Source organism: Somniosus microcephalus, chromosome 3, assembly GCF_052327205.1.
Source record: "Somniosus microcephalus isolate GS21.2 chromosome 3, FLI_Smic_1.0, whole genome shotgun sequence".
NCBI lineage: Eukaryota > Metazoa > Chordata > Chondrichthyes > Squaliformes > Somniosidae > Somniosus > Somniosus microcephalus.
In genome coordinates this window covers 339,187,269-339,203,546 of record NC_140989.1, presented here as the reverse complement: position 1 = coordinate 339,203,546, position 16,278 = coordinate 339,187,269, and the positions used below count along the sequence as shown (strand labels likewise).

Genomic DNA, 16,278 nt, shown 5'->3' with positions numbered 1-16,278 from the left:
TCGAGCACTTCCGTGACCGGTGGGCGCCGCGGGGACTGGAGTGCATAGTTGGGTTGGATAACCAAATTTTAATTTGATTTTGCTAAGGGTTATTTAAAGTCTTAGAGGTTTAGTTACAGTTTGTTTATTTGTTTAATTTACTTGGTCTTTAAAAGAGGGACAAAGCAATTGGGCTGGGCTGGCTGTTGGAATTTCAGCAGAGGTGATTGGTGGAGCCAAAATTAAAAGGCGAGAGGCTGTCATTTCAGCAGAGGTGATTGGTGGAGCCAAAATTAAAAGGCGAGAGGCTGTCATTTCAGCAGAGGTGATTGGTGGAGCCAAAATTAAAAGGCGAGAGGTTATCCTGCCTTGCAGCTGACTGAGAGCCACATGCTGAAGAATAGGCACCCAGTAACTGAAGCACAGTAAGTTGAGGTCTTGCTTCTACTAACACATGTAAAGGTTTTCCATGGATGTACAACATTGTATAGGCAACTGAGTAAAAGTAAGCATTTTCTTCAAAATAGTTTAGCTTTTTATGACCTTCTTGTAGGTTATAATTGTTAACTTTACTGGTAAATTTTTCAGCTTGGGGAGGGGGGAAATTAAGATGGAAAATCAAATCAACTTCACAATTTAGTGTTTTTTTTGGGGGGGTTGGTCTTTTCCTGTTACTCGCCAGTTCAGAATTGATCCTTTGAAAAACAAAGCAACAACTTTGCACAGTTTTCTATTGCTTGTTTGTTCCTTGTTGGTAATTACTAGCTGAATCCAATGGCTTTTTAATTTGTAGCCAATTGAACATTTAATTGATAGTTAAACCCTCTTCAGCTTTTTTTGCCACAAATCCGACCTCTGTTAAAGGGTGGGCGTAATGGATGCATGCTAGAAAAAAAACGGATAGCTACTTTTATGGCCTCCGTTATTGCTAGCCCACCCCCTTCGTCTGCGGCTGCTCCTCCACCCACGTGTCTCTAAGCTTTTTCCCCATCGCCTTCCAACTCCTATGTCGCTAGAGTTGGAGATACGCGTTTATAATAGAAAGTTAGTAATAGTAAGCTTGAAATACACATCTTGAACCAGAACCGTTTCCACACTTGGTACATCAGTGTCTGCATAAAGAACGACATGGGACCACCGAAATGCTGTGAATTTTTAAAGAAATTATGTTTGAATCGACTGTTCATTCTGGGGAGTGGAAAAAATTGGATGCTATCGCAAACTTCTGCTTAATCCTAAAAGTTTCGCTCTGACAAGAGCGGGAGCTTCCTTCGCGTCAGTTAGTCACAAGCTGTCAATTACACGGCCGTTTTCTGAGGTCATCTTTCAAACATTATTTCTCTTCCTGTTAACAAATGACTGTTCAGATTGCTATCACTCCCCCACCCCATCCCCCGGATCTCCTCTCTCCATCCAACCGGCGAGTGCCTTCCCTGTGCTCAGGGGCTGTCGCTCCATCAGCTGATCCAAGGGTTGGGCAAGACAAGTTAATGTTGGGGCCGTCTTCCTTTTTCAGAAACTCCAGCAAGTGCAAGCGTCCCTGGTGAGTGATTATACGGTAAGAGCTGAGTCTCTCCCCACTCTCTCTCTCTCTCTCTTTCTCTCTCGAGTTTCATTCGGTTTCAGCCCCCTGTCAAGTCGTCTTCTCCGCTTCGGGCTTGGATGTTGAGCGGGGCTGAGCTTTGCTCGGGTTTAAGTCTAGAGAGTGAACCGGCCGGTTCGCGCCCATCAGATGATCGTAGCCGGCAAGAAGTAGCGCTTTCAAAACTTTTTTTGTCTTTGTCTCGGGTCGGTGTAACCCGAGCTAAGCGACCCTGTCCCAAGTCTGCGAAACCCGGGAGAAACCAATCGCTCATGTTCAGCCCTGAGTGAGTAACTTGGGTCTTGACTTCACCTCCATGTGGTTCTTTACTGGACTAAAGTGTTTCTCTCTCTCTCTCTCTCTCTCTCTCTCTGTCGCTTGGAAGCAATGGGGTTTCCGATCACATGAACCATTGCTTTATATTATATATATCGGCAGTTCTCCATAATGGCTGAAGTAACTTGGAAAAAGTTAAGATTTAAAAAAAAAAAAATCCATCTGTCATTCATTTCCGGCTTTTACTGTCCCAGCAGAACTTTCTGTCGAAGACACTCATTCATTTCGAAGCATTCCTTTAGGCTGCAGTTCTGACAAAACCCTGATCCTCGGGCATGGGATTGGCGAGGCCTTGCTCCAAGCTGGGTACGGAGATAGTGCTGGGGGGGTTAGTGAGGCGAGAAGTGTTTACAATTATTTGAATTGAGCTTTAGTTGCACTTTTTTTCTTTCGCGGTACTAAACAGGCAGAGTTGGAGAGAGCTTTAAAAAGGCCCCCTCTGCACAAGCCACAGGGTTGACTATATTTGCTAAGTTTAAAACCGCGCAAGGGATAGGAGTTGGACCTTGCTGAAGTACACGGAGGGAAATTGGGCCGGGAGGGGTGGTGTAGCCATAATGGCGCCTGTTTTAAATGGACAGAAAATCAGGCAAGTTCTGTTACAGGTGTACAATCCTTCCCACCTGATTTTCCGTTGTGACCCACCCAGGTGATTATTCATGTTCAAGTACAGAAGAGGAAAATCTGGTTTGCGGAGACCAGTGCTCTCTGCCTCTATATTGATCAGTCACTAACTTTTTTATAGGTTCCAGGATTCCAAACGCCCCCCCCCCCCCCCCCCCCCCCAAAAAAGCCAGGTCAGTGCTGAATTGTCTGGGCTTGGCTATTGGGATGTTACAACATAGAAACATAGAGGATAGGAGCAGGAGTAGGCCATTTGGCCCTTCGAGCCTGCTCTGCCATTCAATGTGATCATTGCTGATCATCCAATTTCAGTACCCGGTCCCTGCTTTCTCCCCATACCCCTGGATCCCTTTTAGCCTTAAGAAATATATCCAACTCCTTCCTGAATATATTTAATGAATTGGCTTCTACTGCCTTCTGTGGTAGAGAATTCCACAGGTTCACCACTCTCTGGGTGAAGAAATTCCTCCTCATCTCTGTCCTAAATGGCCTACCTGTTATCCTTGGACTGTGACCCCCTGGTTCTGGACTCCCTGACCATTGGGAATATCCTTCCTGCATCTAGTCTGTCCAGTCCTGTCAGAATTTTATAAGTTTCAATGAGATCCCCTCATCACAAGCCCAATCATCCCAATCTCTCCTCGTATGTCATTCCTGCCATCCCAGGTATCAGCCTGGTGAATCTTCGCTGCACTCCCTCCATGGCAAGCACATCCTTTCTCGGATAAGGCGACCAAAACTGCACACAATACTCAAGATGTGGTCTCACCAAGGCCCTGTACAACTGCAGCAAGACATCCTTGTTCCTGTACTCGAACCCTCTCGCTACGAAGGCCAACATACCATTTGCTGCCTTAACTGCCTGCTGCACCTGCATGCTTACCTTCAGCAACTGGTGCACAAGGACACCCAGGTCTCGTTGCACTTCTTCTCCCAATCTATTGCCATTCAGATAATCTGCCTTCCTGTTTTTGCCACCAAGTGGATAACCTCACATTTATCCACGTTATATTGCACCTGCCATGCTTTTGCCCAATCGCCCAACCTGTCCAAATCATCCTAAAGTTTCTCGGCATCCTCCACACAGCGCACACCCACCCAGCTTTGTCGTCTGCAAATTTGGAGATATTACATCTAGTTCTCTCGTCTAGATCAACTGGGCTCAGTGGGGAGTAAATCTGCTGTAGTATCAGCTTTTGACTTCTAGCTGTTCTCTGATGGGAAGTGTGCAGGTGAATTGAGGGCAGGATGAGGCTCCATTGTGAACAGCCTGGTAACTCGGTCTAGATTCATGCAGACTGGTCACAGTGTAAAGTACCAGATGTTGCTCAGCCATGGAATTGTACCACAGCAGGAGCTGCTGCCTTCAGGTGAGGAGGGGGAGGGAGAAGCTTTATTTATTTAAAAAAAAAAAAAAAAAAGTTCCTGATGTGCTCATCCCCTCTCCCTCCATCTAAATGTTTGCTTACACTGGATCAGGATGCATGTTATGCTACACGATCATATTTGTAGTTTGGGGTTAGCTGTGAAGTTTTTTAATGGCAATGTACTCCTAGTGTTGCAAAATATGGCCTGTTAACTTTGTTATCTAGTGGGCCAGCACCAGCTCCCTGGACCTTTGCTTTCATGCCATTCAGCCAATTAGTACTGTCTTTGGAAGTGTCGCTGTTGTAATGTAGGAAATGCAACAGTCAATTTGTGCATGGCAAGTCCCAAAAAGAGCAACGAGATAAATGACCAGATAATCTGTTTTGGGTGTTAATTGAGAGATAATCAGAACTGCCCTGCTGTTCTTCAAAGTGCCATGGGATCTTTTATGGCAGGTGAGGCTTTTGTTTAACATCTCATCCAAAAGACAATAGAGGAAAAAGTAAGAAGGAAACACTCAATGTAGCACTCCGTCAGTATTCCACTGAGGTGTCTGCTTGGATTATACACTCGAGTCTCTGGAGTGGGTCTTGAACCCACAACCTTCTGACCTGGGTGTGCACTACCACTGAGCCAAGTCTGACATCTCATTTTGGTCATTTATCTCCTTGCTGTTTGTGCGACTTTGCTGTGTGCAGATTGGCTGCTGTGCTTGCCAACATAAGTGGCTGCATTTTAAAAGTAATTAATTGGTTGTGAAGTGCAGAACAGTACTATATATACATTTTTCATGCACCCTCCATCATGGATCATGGGCAAAAAAAAACCCATTTGTAACCCACTGAGTTGAATAGGTGTCTCTGTTGGATAGTTATGAGCTCACTGTTTCCTGGCAACTGAAGGTCAAATTCAATTTTTACTGTTCCATGATTCAATCAATTTTTATATTGAAGTCCATTGATTATGAATATCAAATTTTGCTTTATTACATGGGATTTTCTGGGATTTTTTTTAGCCAGTGTTTTAGGAAGCTACAATTTTTTCTCATCACAAATTGGTGGCTTTGACTATTCATTAAGTCAACTTATTCAGTCAGATATTTTATATTGTATACAAATCTGTCCTTTGGCCTGCCATTAGAGGAAGCATTGCTCAGTGGTGTTATCTTCCATTTGGGAGACAGTGGCAAAGCGGACCGCTTCCTCCCTGTGTACCTTGCTTGAATGACCTTGTGTGACCGCTAATCAAGTTTTTTTTTTTTTCCCCCCCCCCAGTTTGTGCCATCTGTAGCCCAGCCCATCTTTGTCTTGATCACTCTCTGACTGAGATAAGGGAGGCTATGTGGGATACATGGTGAGAAGAAAGTAATTTTAGTGCAGAGGAGCATGTGAGCCATTATTGACTTCATGAACTGATGGAAGACATCAACAGTATTCAGTCTTCTCACTACTACTATCTAGGTAACATAAGGGAGTTTGACTATTGATAACCTAATCAAGAGGTGGTTATGACTTGGTGACAGGAACTAGTGTTTTCTTCCTGCTTTGTTTGTGACTGAACATGTATTTAAAATGTTGCTGATTTGCATTTTTTCTGAATAAGACTGGGAAATCCTATCCTAGTGGGTAGCTAATTTGGCATTAATTTCACTGCCTTGTGCTTGTGAGGTTTCCCTATGTTAAGGGTGCTATATAAATGCATCACTTTCCACTTTTTTAGATTAGGAGACTTGTGTATTGGCATATCTCAAGTGAAAGGAGATATACCTTTCTCCTGTAGTGCCACATGGTCTCTGTTTTAAAGTAATGGTGACTGTTGGTGTGTGACTGCTCTCTTGAATGGATAGTTTTACATGGACTAATTTGGGTTAGTTTAAAACTTTTTTTTGGACGAATCTTTTAAAGAATTCAACACTCCAGGAAGGTTGATGAACTAATATTGGAGTCACTTTAACTTCAAATCTGGACTATTCTGGATATGGGAGGCAAGAGTTGGTGACAAGCCATTCTGTAACACTGCATAGATTAGATATGTTAATTATTGGATGTTTAATATGGTGCCTCATGTTAAATCTGCAGAAGTAGGTCCATATTTTCCAGCAAATACTATTCCTTGGATGACTAAGGATTTTAAAATGAGACTTGGGAGGTATGTGACTAATCGTAGGTTTAACTTTTTTTAAAAAGCAAAGGAGTACAGAAAGTATAAAAGGAGAAGCAAAAAAGTGGATTAGCAAGGTTATGAAAGACTAGAAAATAGCACATGATTTTCTAATACATAAAAATAGAAGGGACAGGTAGGGCTCACTAGAAATGAAAGAAAATCCTATGGATGCAGGAATAGTTGAATAATTTCCCTCAGTTTTCACATTGTAATAGAATGAAGGGTGGAAGAGGAGGTTGGGTCATTAGGATAACTATCAGTAAGGAACTAACACAGGAAAAATTGGTGAAACTTGTGGAAGTGACGTGATCTGAATGAGTGTCAAAGAAGAACTAGCAGAAGCTCTGACAATCTTTCAAACATCATTTGGATATTGAAGTTGGGTGAGAGGACTGGAAGATTGTCAATATAACCTCTGTTCATGAAAGGATACACCAGTTAGCCTAACATCTGTAACTGATGAGCTTTTACAGGCCACAATGCTGAATAAAATCAATGTTTCAATAGAAAGCCATGGGTTAGCCAGCACTTGGGTGGGTGGAGGATGGCTTTTCCAGAGACCAGTTATGGGTGTGATGGGCTGAGTGGCCTTCAATGCTATAAGATTCTAGGATTCTTCAAAGGATATTTTGGTTGTTAGTTTAAACAAAGTCTGTGCCTTTAAGTTTGTCTCTGCTCCATTCCAGTATTTGCAGGATAAAATTGATTGTACATTACAGATGTCAAAACATTCACATTAAATTAAACCAAATAGATGTATCTATGCTATTTAATCCCCCCCACAACCACCCTGCTCCTGTGCAAATTGGATAGTAACAGATCTATGGATTGGAACAACAGGAAGGATATCTTGTAAAATTAATCTCCACAAATGTTAATGACAAGGTGTCAAGTCTTGATTAAAGACTTTATAATGAGGACTTCAAACCAACCCCTATTCCTAAAGCAATGTTGGCATTTCTTGTACTGTTCCCTTTGAAGTAATGGCTAAGGTCCACTTCTGATTAGCACCCTTCAAAAGGTGCTGTTTATTTCAGTTTCCTTTTTTGTTTCACCTAAGTCACCTTTTCTGGGCACCTGTAATACTCAGTGTCTCAATTGCCATTCTTCACCTCATCTGAGGCAGGATGGCAAGTGACAGCAGGCTGTTCTCAAGGTAGGGAATCACAGTGGAGCCCAATCCTATCTTCATTGAACATCTGCATTCTTCTGAATTTTCAGCTGTGGAAATCTTTGCTAATTTAATTTTACTCTCTGCCCACTTATCTTCCACTTGCAATGTGGCAGCCTCGAACTTGGGTTAAATGTGGAGTAAGCTCCCTGCTACATTAAGCATGCCCAGTGTGGTGCCAGTTATGTGCATGGTGAATGTTGCGAAGTAATTTGGGGTGGAAGAGAAGGGTGAAGAGTTGGCCCTTCTCAAATTTAACAATAGTCAGCATCCTATGCATTGGGATATTGGCTGCCCAGGTATTGGTAACTGGTGCTTAAAGGTTTTGCTCCAGTGCTAGCCAGTCACCTCTAATTGAATCAGTGTTAACACTTAGAACCTTTCAGTTTCTAGGCTGATGGTGCTAGTTATGTGCATGGTGAAACTTCCATAGTGAATTTAGGAGTGGGGATGGTAGTTGTCAACTGAAGCCCAACCAGTTGACAAGTGGAGGATGTCTTGGAAGAGCTAAATGGGGAAAAATAACATTCAATTCTGTATATTAAAATCTTGCTCTTATTAATCATTAACTTCACTGGCTAAAAGCTACGAGACTGGAAGTGGGTGACCTGTAATTGGCAGTGCAATAATGTGACTTGTAATTGCTGCTGCCTATTGTCATTTCAACATAGTTCTAAGCACTTCAAGGTGTCTGTGAGCTAGTCAATGCAAAGGGAGTGGGTGTGATGAATCTATATTTGAGGGGGGGGGGAGAAATGTGACATTTTACTTGATCTGTGTTGGACAAGTCCTTTTACCCATTAAATGGATTTGTACACCCAGACAGTAATGTTAATTCACTTCATTTATTATTGACAAAACATTAATTGTAAACTCCCTAACCAACCATGCATGGCAGTGCACATTGGCCCTGTGTCCAAAACTTGCTGTGTGGCTTGAGGTCCTGTGAAGATGGCTTCTCTAAACCTGTTCACGCATGGGTCTTGAAGGCGGCAACAATCTTTCTTTCTAACTAAAGTAAAAGCATCTCTTGTACCATTTTCTTTTGATTCTCTTCCTGCTGGATACAGATCTTGTGTTTTATGGACCATCCAGTCACTCAAACTGATTGCCAAACAGAGATGAGACCCCATGCCTTTTCACACCATACTGTTAACTTCAATCATTGATTTCCCAAGTCATAGCTCTATTGTAAACAATCTTTCTGATATTTCTTGATTCTTCCCTCCTTCTGCCTCTCCTTCCCCCCCCCCCCCCTCCCCACCCTGAGGGGGCTGACTCCTGTTGGGGTACAGTTCTCCATATGCTAGCAGTGTTCTCATGCCTCATTCAGGTGCCCATTCTTTGTGTGAACCTAGACAGTAGACAAAATTTCAGGGTGTAATAAAGCATCACTCACTTGTAATGGAACGTCTAAATCTCATTTATTTTTTGAAAAAAATACGGCGGTTTTGTGCACACACAGAAAATGTGATTTTTTTTAATTTTTTTTTTTACTATGATTTGCCATTCAGTAAATGGCAGGGGCGTCAACTGGTCATGGTAGCAAAACTGCAGGGCGGCGGCAGGAGCAAGCTCCATTTTTAAATTGGTGTGAGCGAGCGGCCTGAGCCTATCAAGCCACCAGTGTAGGCAGCCCAAAGATCACCCCTTGGCTCCACACCACAATGCGGGGAATTATTTGGGGGGGGGGGGTTTGGCCCATGAAGTACCTGTGTACTGGAGCCGTCTGTTGAAGGGCATTCGGGGGAGGTAGGGAATATGGTCAGCAATGAGTGAGGGGCTGGAAATGCACCTTCCATTGCTGCCTTACAAGGAATGCATTTTTTAATAACTTGCTGAGATGAACAAATGGAGTAACAACGGCTTCTGAAATAGCAGAACGAATGTTGTAGCTATGATGTGGCATGAGGGACTGTTTGTGCTGCAAATACTATGTAATTGGAACATATCTGCCTTCTGCAGATTAGAATGAGGCTAAGTAGTTAGAATTGCTTGTATTGTCCTTAATACTGCGCATGGTTTTTTTTCCCCCTCCCGGGCCTGGTACCAGTGCTATTTTCCTTGAGTTCACTGAACTAGTCGATGCTGGTGCACAATACAAAATCCCAATTTCTCTTTGATAGATGTGAGGTGAAGGGTGGAAAACATCATAATAGTGTAAAGTGATTTTATGCCCTGCATTGGTAAGTTTTTTTATATTGTAAATTTTGCATTTGGGCTTGGCTTTGGAATAGTGCAGTGCGAGACAACATGGTGGAGGCAGTCTTCGACACGTCAGTCTCGAATCGGCTTGGGTCATAACTCGCTCTTGCGCTACAAAGTTAAAGTGCTTTACACCAACACTGCAGTTGGAGAGCAGCCTGAGATTCTCTCAGCCTTCTAGTCCTTAACATTGACCCTGTTACTATTTGAGATGTGGGGCGATGACCAGATACTGCAATGTGTATTTGGTGGGAGTGCTGACCTATAGAGACCTTGGCATCCATGCAGTACAAATCACAAGATTGATAAGAATCATGAGACTTTACAATTAAATATGTAGGATAGTGAGGGAGGAATGTGGAGCACAATTGCAACTGTAACAAGCCACTTGGTGCTACATTCACATCAAGCTGTATTTTAATTAGCCATTGCTGTTTTAATGTTTTAAATGAGACATTTGGGGTGTGACTATCCACCTACCACTCTTGAGACTGGTGTTTCCCTGCCCCACAAAGTCTACTCTTGACCTCTTAACGAGTCCCATAACTAACTTCTGTTTGAACATATTATCACCAGTCGGCTCCATACACGGCTCTCCCACCATTTCCTTTTCAAATTACTTGCTAATGGTTTCTGTCCTCCCCACATCACACAGACTGCCTTGGTCAGTTATGTGATTATACTTCATGACTGACTGTAGTCCATTATCGCTCCTTGAACATTGTGGAGCATTTGAGAAGGACAACAGTCGATTGCTCCACTGTCTTCCATGATCCTACTGCCCTTGTTTGGCAATAGCAGTACAAAGAAGGTTCACTCGGTTAATCCCGGGGATGAGGGGATGGACATGAGGAGAGGTTGAGTAGATTGGGACTCTACTCATTGGAGTTCAGAAGAATGAGAGGCGATCTTATTGAAACATATAAGATTGTGAAGGGGTTGGATCGGGTGGATGCGGGGAAGATGTTCCCGATGGGTGAAACTAGAACTAGGGGGCATAGTCTTAGAATAAGGGGCTGCTCTTTCAAAACTGAGATGAGGAGAACTACTTCACTCAGAGGGTGGTAGGTCCATGGAATATGCTGCCCCAAAAAGCTGTAGAAGCTACATCATTACATAAATTTAAAACAGAAATAGACAGTTTCCTAGAAGTAAAGGGAATTAAGGGTTACGGGGAGCGGGCAGGAATTTGGACATGAGTCTAGGTTCGGATCGGTCATGGCCCTGTGGGTAGCGGAGCGGGCCCAGGGGCCGTGTAGCCTGATCCTGCTCCTATTTCGTGTGTCTAATTCTGTTTAGATTCAGGAGATGGTTCTGTGATAGTGGATTGGCGGTTAGGATCAGATCAGCCATGATCTTATTGAATGATAGGCTCGAGGGACCGATTGGCCTACTCCTCCTATTTCTTATGTTCTCTTACCTCCTGGGCTACACAAGTTCCATCTGACCTTTTTTTCCCCATATGTTGCCTTTTGGCAGTGTGACCCATGGGTGTGGGTCAGCTTCTATATGTATGCTGATGATGCCATATTTCACCCCCCCCCCCCCCCCCCCGGCACCATGATCCACAACCAGCGCAGTGTATAAAGTTGTGGATGAGCCTGCATTTTCCCCAACAGAACATTGAGACTGAAGCCATGCTGTTCAGCTCAGCAACCCAGAAATTGAGTTTAAATCCAACCATTTCATTCTGTGAAATTGATTTTTCAATAAACCTGTGGGCTGGCACCAAGAAAATACCCATCAAAACTACTTGATTGGTTAACTAACTACTGTAACTTCAGGGAAGAAAGTACACCACCCCTCCTCGATCTGTCCTGACTGACACACACAATCACTCTGTGGTTGACACTTTGGCCACTGAAGTAGCCTAGCTGGCGACTACAAGGAGAACAGCCATTTACCACAAGGATGGTGGTGATTCCAAAAAAAGTCCACAACCATCTTAATGCAAGTAGGGGTGGGGAATAAAGTGCAGCCTTGCCCGATGTGACCATATTTTGAGAACTAAGAGCTGGGTGTTCGCCAATATTCCTCTTAACCAGTGTCGCCTGAACATCGGTCAGTTGTCTCATTTGCTGTTTGTGGGGACTTGAACAAATTGGTGGCTGTTAAGCCTACAGAATGCTCACTACTTCAAAAGCTATTGAATTGGCTATGAATTATTTTGGGCTGTTTGGAGGACGTGATAATGTGTGTGCTGTCTTTTATTATCCTAGAAACTGAAAGTGAAACCTGCTACTACAGAATTTACTCCTTTGGCATAAAATGGATTCTGGAGCCAAATTTTCTAATTACTTCCAGTTTTGCATTGATGAAGTGAGAACAACTTCACATTAATGCTAATATAACTGCACTCATTTTTAAAAGGACTGAATCTGATTCACAGTCCTTCAGCTCTGTCTGAAAGTATCAGCCAATCTGTAGAGTTTTGAAAGGTACAGGCTGCTGATCTCAGTACTTCCTTACACATGCTGTCTCAACTCTGATCATGCATGGTACCCAGGCTGGCCCTTGGAGGTGACCTCAATTCATGATTTCTGCCGTCCTGAAATCTTTCCATTCCTTTTCAGCCTTTTTCTCAATTTAAAAAAAAAAAAAAAAAATTTTAAATTTATATAAAAAAATACAAATGTTCAAGCTACTGACTGTACTTGAGAAAAATGACCAATATCACAATGTATTGAGTAAATTGCTGTTTTTTTTTTAATACTTGGACTGACTGATCTTGCATCATAGAACCATACAGCACCGAAGACCATTCGGCCTATCGTGGCTCTGCTGGCTTTGAAAGAGCTAACCAATTATTCCTCCCTCCCCACAGGCGATCATTTGGCTTATCTTGGCTCTGCCGGCTTTGAGAAAGCTATCCCTGTAAATTTTTCCGTGTGTGTATATATTCTCCTTTTTCAAGTTACAATTGAATCTGCTTCCATCACCCTTTCAGAGTGCATTCTAGATTGTAACAAAATGGGAACTTGTGGAAAAAGTGATTTTTAGTGGCATTTATGGTGCCAATCTTAATGGGGCCAACACCCTAGTAGGAGTGACTTATTGCATGGTGGTGTCTGTTGCCAGGTTTACTTCTGCTTCAGTTTATAACAATGCAGACTAGGCTTGTTCCATTCTTGTCCATCAGAACACAGCTTATTCTCAATTGTGTGGACAATGGCCTAATTGTTGCAGAAACACAGCTGCCTGAGTTATTTAAAAAAAACACAGTAAATGGACTGAAATATTAGCAAGAAATACAGAAATGGATACCCTTGGCATACATTTTCACAACAGTAATCAACTGCAACACTTTTTCTTGAATAATTTGAACGCTTGCTGCTGCCTCTCATGGAGCAGTGGTGCTGATGAAGTGCCCCTTAATGGCATCATTGATCTGGACAAGGCTGTATACAGTTGGACTGGAGATTAATCTTCAATTTCTGTAGACTCAAGCAACCTCCTCCCTCTAAATCAAAAATTCCTTCTGGGCCAAATAGGATTTAATTTATATAAAAAAAAATCTCAACCTGTCAAACAATTTAATTTTAGTTTGAGTTATGATGACGCAACTTCAAATTTAGCAACAGATTGATTGTAATCTTTCAGATGAGACGTTAAACTGAGGCCCTGTTTGCCCTCGGGTGGACATAAACTATTCCATGGCACTATTTCGAAGTGCAGGGCAGTGTTATGGCCAACATTTATCTCAACTGACCTCACTAAAACAGATCTCATTGCAGTGTGTGGGACTTTGCTTTGTGCAAACTGGCTGCCATGTTTCCTACATTGCCACGGTGACTATACTTCAAGTACTTCGTTGATTGTAAAACATTTTGGTATGTCCTCGGGTCGTGAAAGATACTATATAAATGCAAGTCTGTTTTCTTGCAATTTTGACTGGAACCTCATAACCAATCCAAACTATCCAGTATGCCATATAGTCTGACTAGTGTTTTGGGCAGGGGTACTCTGAAGGCATGAAGGATGCTTTGAGTTTTTTAAATTTAAAAAAAAAAAAAAAAAATTACAAGCTGTTCTGTGTTTCTCATGACTGAAAGCAGCAGCTTTTGTTAATGCACTCTTTATCCTCTTGATTTGATGAGATCCTCGTTGTGATTGCCCTGGGCTTGTAGTTAGTAACTCTAATATGTAGCTAAAATAGCTTTGACAGTTCCCTGTGATCTTCAATCCTTCTGCTTTAAGGACTCTTCCAAGGGTGCTACAGCATTCCAGTGAGTGCTACTTTGAGCAGTTCCTGGCCCTTCAGTATTAAGACAGTCTACTTTGTTACCCTGCGTGGCAGTGCTGTATAAATCCTGTATTTCACAATCTACTTAATTTTTAATGTTTGCCAATACTGCTCCATGATTAAGTGGTTAATGTTAGAATCCTACCCAATGAGTGCTGTCCACTTTGATGTGACCGTAACTTTTTTTCTCTGACTCATTTTAAGGCTGTAATTTGAAGTCTGGTAATTTATCTAACTTTTCCAGCATTGCCTGCTTAATCAGGGACTATTGACTATCTAAAATTTAGTTTGGCTAGCTAACTTATAGACGTGGATCATTTGGACTTTTTTTGTATTTTTGATTGGTGTCAAGTCTGGTCCAATTTAGCTTGGTCTTAAATACTGATGAGGGCCAAGAACTGCTCAAAGTAGCACACTCTAGAATGTTGTAGTGCCCTCCTTGAGTCAGTAACGTGCATAGATTGAGGCCATCCGTTCAGCTGCCTCTGCCACGTCACTGTCTCTAAATTGTCAGACTGCTTCTCCGACATCCAGTTCTGGATGAGCAAAAACTTTCTCCAATTAAATATTGGGAAGACCGAAGGCATTGTTTTCGGTCCCCGCCACAAACTCCGTCCCCTAGCTACTGACTCCATCCCTCTCCCTAACATCTGTCTGAGGCTGAACCACACTGTTCGCAAACTTGGTGTCATTTGACCCTGAAATGAGCTTCCGAACATGCATCTGCAGCATAACTAAAGCTGCCTATTTCCACCTCTAATGCAGCCTGTCTCTGCCCTTGCCTCAGCTCATCTGCTGCTGAAACCCTCATCCATGCCTTTGTTACCTCTAGACTTGACTATTCCAACACACTCCTGGCTGGCCTCCCATGCTTTACTGTACATAAACTTGAGGTCATCCAAAACTCAGCTGCCTGTGTCCTATCTCTCTCTCCAAGTCCAATTCACCCTGACCTATCTCTCTGACCTACATTGGCTCCTCGTTAAGCAGCACTTCATTCTTGTTTTCAAATTCCTCATGACCTCACCCCCTCCCCCCACCCAGATATCTGTGCTCCTCTAATTCTGCCCTCTTGAGCACTCCTGATTATAATTGCTCAACCATTGGTGGCCTAGGCCCTAAGCTTCCCTCCATAAACCTCTCTGCCTCTCTACCTCATTCCTCAAGATGCTCCTCAACCTACCTCTGACCAAGCTTTTGGTCATCCACCCTAATTTCTTCTCTGGCTTGGTGTCATTTTTTGTCTTCACACTCCTGTGAAATGCCTTGGGATGTTTTACTATGTTAAAGGTGCTATAAGTTTTCATTGTAGTCAACAAGTCACTGGCCTGTTTCATATCAGTGAGTCGTGATCAGTGCTGCATCTGCACATTGCAAGAATCTGGGGCAGTGGTGTGTACATAAGAATCACTTCACATGTAGCAACACATCACTGAGTGTGAGGTATACTACAGTGGAAAGGATGCAATAAATTAGAACTCATCTGGAGCTGGGCCTGATGTGAAGGCAGTGGTGTGGGTTGCAAGGAATGTAGAATCTGCATTTTAAAGGAATGCATGGGAGGGCTAACTTCAGCATTGTGTTTGAAAGATTTAAAGAAACACATTCCGATCTTGTCAAAAACCTATGTAAAATGCAATAATAGATGGAAACATTGCAGGATTAAGGGCCAGAGATGGTTACTGAAAGCTGTTCTCTGCAGTGTTAAAACTTGGGTAGAGGGGGCTGTAGAGAAAGCTTTGGAAATGTTCCTACTCTGGTTTGGGAGTTAGCAATTCTAATCTTTAGAACCCTTCTGGATTTCTGTAAATGCATTTAAAATTTAAATAGCTTAAGAAAATAAATCAAACTTTGCACCTCCAATGGTATCTGGGCTTGGATGCTGCTAGTGGAGGGCCTTTACACGTTTGTCCTCTTGCTAGAGGTAGTATTTAAAGATCTCATTATACGTACACCCTATGGAAAATAGGAGGAACTACTGCCTCACGCTGACTGAACCTCCCAACACTATTGTGAGTGGCATTGGTAGAGCCCAGGCAGTAGCTACAGTATGTGGCAGAGAAAGGCTGCCACAAAAATTTCTTAATCTGAGTTTTCTCTTTCCTCTTCCCCCTCTCAATTCAATTCAAATCGCTTTATTGGCATGACAAGGTACATCTTATGTTGCCAAAGCATCGAAAAACATTCATGGTTGTACACAAAAATACAGATCTATCCATAGTGTATAAACAGATATATCCCTGAGTGTATAAATATACATTCATATAATTTGTATTCTCTCTCTCTCTCTCCCCCTCTTTTCCCCCCCCCCCCCCCCCCCCCAGGCTGCAGAGATGACTTTGTGGTGATCTTGTTGGGGGTAGTGGCTGCATGCACTTGGCTGTGGGGGCGGTGAGGCTGGCTGGAGGGATAATGGGTTTATGTATTTGTCTGTTGTGGGAGGAAAGTGTTTTTTTTTCCATTCTTGGGAGGTGGCACGTGAGTGGGGAGCGTGCTCGATATGAGTAAATCCAGGATCTGGCCTCTAGAATTGATGGGAATGAAGTTGTTGTGGCCTGACTTGGCCTCTGAGGGCGTGTGGCCTTTAATTTAGAAATGCCATCTGCT

At 42.8% G+C, this 16,278-nt stretch overlaps 1 protein-coding gene across 4 annotated transcripts in view; it reads left to right on the top strand.

Moving 5' to 3' along the window:
• Positions 1-295: 295 nt before the first annotated feature.
• LOC147122271 (very long chain fatty acid elongase 1-like) overlaps positions 296-16,278 on the top strand; it is a 99,567-nt gene continuing 83,584 nt past the window's right edge. Inside the window, exon 1 of one of the 4 annotated variants that reach the window (XM_085983231.1) lies at positions 296-404. The gene's annotated coding sequence lies outside the window, so the exon portion shown is untranslated. Of the gene's footprint in view, positions 485-1,354; positions 1,538-16,278 lie in introns of those variants that run through there. The other 3 variants (XM_085983232.1, XM_085983234.1, XM_085983233.1) reach the window with 3 other exon arrangements.